Here is a 4,227-nt window from a genome sequence, read left to right as displayed (position 1 = left end):
CCTTGGGTTGGATTTGTTTCATCAAAGTTCAAAAAGAGAAATACCTGGAGTGCAGAGGACACGACGACCCGTGAGTTCCCTGGCCACCTGGACCTTACTCACTGCATGTGTCTGAATCCCTAAGCCACTGTGCCCAGACCAGGCACTTTTCAATCTTTTGGGCAGAGCTTTAGAAAATGTTAAATTTTTGCCTATGTAGGCTTTTGATCTAAGAGTGTCCCAAGTTGTTGATTAAGGCAATCAATCTTTTATGGCAAGCTGAATATCAGTGACAATGATGACACTTTTCTATCGGTTTGATTGTTCATTTAGATCTTAAGATTCAAGGTCATAAATTTTATTCAAGTCATGCTGGAATTATCCTTAGGTGTCAAGTTCTTTGAAGGGAAGAATTTGCACACGAATATCCATATTGGAATGCTTCTGTATGTGGGTAGTTAGAATGGTCTTTTTCTGGCCACAGTTTACTGAAAAGGAATGATTCCATTTATTAAAGGAATTTTATAATCTCAGTCCAGTCAACTAGAGATAAATCAAGTATAATGCAGTTTCAAATCAAACAGTTGAATATTTGTTCTCACATGAGTTAAAACATGTTATATCTCTGCTAAAAAACACAAGGTTGATACCATCATTCATTGTGTTATTGAACATTTCTATATTCAGCATATATATGAAAAATTTTGGTTGAGAAGTTTGTAGAAGTTGTGTCATAAATTTCTTGGAACTTCTAGTTTAAGTGCCATGCTCCTCATGAACACAATGGCAACACTATTCTCCAAAAGAGCTAAAGGAATTCCATTGTCAATGACAGCACAAGATAAGTAAGTCAATATCTAGGAGGTTAACACAATCATCAAATGTTGAATTGCATAAACTGACAATCACAATTAATGGAGTCATGTTTTGGAAATGCTGAAAGCAGAAACAAAAGGGGTTTTATTATTTCTGCCAAGATTCCTTGATATCGAATGAATGTGTATTGCTTTTTTTGAACAAGTGAAATAACAGTCTCATATAAGTCAGTTTTTGATATTGGGAAATTAAGTGGTTCTTAATGCTAAATATTAAATTTTCCACAAAAAATAGGGTGTTTTTTGTTTTGTTGCAATTCTTTTCTTAGAAGAAATTTATGTCATACTTTTTTATTCTAAGAAAATCATAAAGACTTCTAAATTGGAAGCCTTCTCTTTTCTTCTCTTTTACATTCAGTGTTAGATCTTTTGGCAGTAATGGCTTCTGCATTTTACTATGATGTCATAATTTTTCTCTAGGAACAAAATAAACAAAATTTGTCCTTCATTGTATCTTGAAGTCAACAGAAGCCACTCTCCCACAGTAGAGAAAATAAAATCAGCCCACTAACTGTTAAGAAAATGCCAACAGCACATGACACAAAATGAATTCAGTGTTTTACAGGAATGTATAATTTTCTTTCTAGTATATGTGCAGACCTTGCAGTCACTTGGAAATCTTGGTAGTAGAACCCACCTTGTAATTCAATGGTAAGACAGTGTCTGGCAACAGGAAAGAGATTTGAAAGATAAATAAAAATTACAAGTTAAATACAAAAAACTGAAGAATTACAAGCTCTACAAAACAAGAAATGCATTTGAGAAACATTGGTGAGAAACCAGCATCCTATAGGAGACTTTTGTCAGACATAGAAGAAAGTTAGGCACATTTAGAGAAGGAGCTGATTGTAGGCCCTGGAATGAACATTTCTAACTTTGGGAGGAATCTAATCTTCATCTATGCAGGTTGAGAACAAATTGCTTGGAAGCTTTAAAGAAAGTCACAGATTAATGCCTCCAATTACACTAGAGCTACTGAGATTTAGCCCAACAAGCAAAGAAATAGTGGCTATCTATGAACCTAGTGCAAAATCTAGAACTATACTAGCATACCAGGGATTGTCAAGGTATAACATCTGACCCTCAAAAATTATTAAGACTGGCTCATTCGCTCCATTTCCAACAAACCTGTTTCCAAATCATGGTGACCACATTGATACTGCCTATAAGAAATTGTGCCTAGACTATGCTAGCTCCTGAATGGTGCCTAAGATTGGTTTCGGAGAGTACTAGCTGGCTGACCTAAACAATGTCAAGGTCCATGCTAACAATATAATGTTGTGGGTGATTGAGTTCCAGTAGCTGGGCTCTGGTGCATTTAACTGCACTGTTACAGCCGTAGCCTGAGAAACATCTTCCAGAATGCAAAATGGATCATCAGGTAGAGGAGAATAATGCCTACAAATTCATTACAACGCTATCATATTACTGATGAGAGCAGGGATCCAAGCAATGAACTGACAAAATGTAATACAAAGAGCAGCACAGACAGTCAAATAAATCAAACATCATGAGGTTATCTTTCTATTTTCCCCTGAGATGTTGTATTTTATGATCTCCAGTTGGAAGTGCTTAACTGCACAGACACTCTAGGACCATTTCTGAACAGAAAATTGTTATGTGCCCCTGTGCCCGCCTTCCGCTGTCATCTGAAATGGTCACCTAGTATTGATCCCTGTCTCTCAAAGTGCTCAGAGCACCTTCTTAAAAAGTTAATGTATATTGTCTAGGGATTCACACTACTAATAGGCATTTGGATGCTGCCAGCTTGTTTTAGAGCAAGAGTGTCTAGCCGTGTGAATGCTGGCCATGCCACAACAGTTGGCCACTCTAGTGTAAAACCATGCCTGTGTTATTTTATTTTCCAGCACATGCGTACTTTAGGTGTCAGATTCAAGTCTGTGAAGGTGCAAATTTTAGTGAACAGTTGCTGTCCTAACTGACTAATCCCATTGACTTTGATATAAGTTATGTGCTTAGACACTTCCACAAAGCACTTTTAGTGGAATTTTTAGATGTTTGTATATAAACTCATACGTGGTTTTAAAAAACAGTTGCCTGTAAACTGTAAATCTGTAAACTGTAAGTCTATAGTTGTGGCTTCAATTGTCTTCAAACTTTCAATGTTAGTGACACTTTGGAAATAATGTCAGAATAAAACAGAGAATTACATTTATTATCCATGTTAGTTTACTGCGTCATTCTCATAGAGCAATTTCTTTAGTGTAAAAGAAGTTACCTAGAGGGATTAGTATTCATAAATACGTATTTTGAGGACATTATTCTTTTTTTTATTTTTTCCTGTTATCTTTTCCTCCTTGCCCTTTCATGTTTTGTTTTATTGTTATTTTAACTTTGGCAATTTTAACTGATAATGCAACAACATGTGCATTTAATAATTTACATAATATAATTGTAACAAACTTTAAAATAAATGAAAGCTTGCAGATTATAAAAATGCAGAGCTCAGCAATACTTGGGTATGCACAGAGAAGAACGATGCTGATAAGGCAGTCTGCCTTGCTAATAAGTGTAGTAAAATCCAGTTCCTTAAGCCACAAAACAAAGCTAATTAATACAGAAGAATTCAAACACAAATTGAAAGTGATCTTTTCTTTTTTCCCCAGCTGTAAAGAGTTTTTCTCTAAAAGTGGCATATATAATACAGTGTATCTTGGATTTATTCCAAGAGGAATTGTGAGCCAGTGCAGAAGGCCACACTGGGATTAAAAAATACATAAAAGAATTTGCACCAGGAGTACAGCCGGAAATAAACAGTGTAAGATGACCTAACACTTAATTTATGTTTACAATAGAAAGAGAAATATACTCGAGTTTGAAATGGAATATGTCTGACTTTGTTCTGTTCGAGGTTGCAGGAATGTGAGAGGGAACTGAAAAAATTATTTTTCCTCCTCAGAGCAAAAGACTCTGCTATGAGCATGATTAAGTTCTGCAGCCTTGATTAATTTTAAACTTTCCTATGACATGAAAAAAGTATTTGTTACCCAGAGAAATGCTATTCTATGGCTCTTTATTTTCAACACTAATCTTGTCTTCCCTTTCCTCCTTGCCTAAGTCTTCACACTTGATAGTCTTTTTGTCACCTCCTGCTATTGACACTCATACTCCTGTCCCTGTTCAGTTCTGTTACTCTTCTTCTTTTTTTTCAAATCCTGAGTCACCCTATATTTCTCTCCTCCCTGCACCCCACTGTGTGCCCCCTCTCTGTTCCTTGAGGCTGGATTCTCTAGGAACATTCCTGTAATCAAATATTTTCCTAGACAGTCCCTTTCTCCCTGCCTGGGCATCCCTTGCCTTACTGTCCCTGTTCACATGTCTTCTTATTCACTCTCAGCTTTTCCCTTCATGG

Source organism: Mesitornis unicolor, unplaced genomic scaffold, assembly GCF_000695765.1.
Source record: "Mesitornis unicolor isolate BGI_N332 unplaced genomic scaffold, ASM69576v1 scaffold17798, whole genome shotgun sequence".
Taxonomy (NCBI): Eukaryota; Metazoa; Chordata; class Aves; order Mesitornithiformes; family Mesitornithidae; genus Mesitornis; species Mesitornis unicolor.
The sequence above is the reverse complement of the archived record's forward strand: the minus strand, read 5'-3'. Positions refer to the sequence as shown.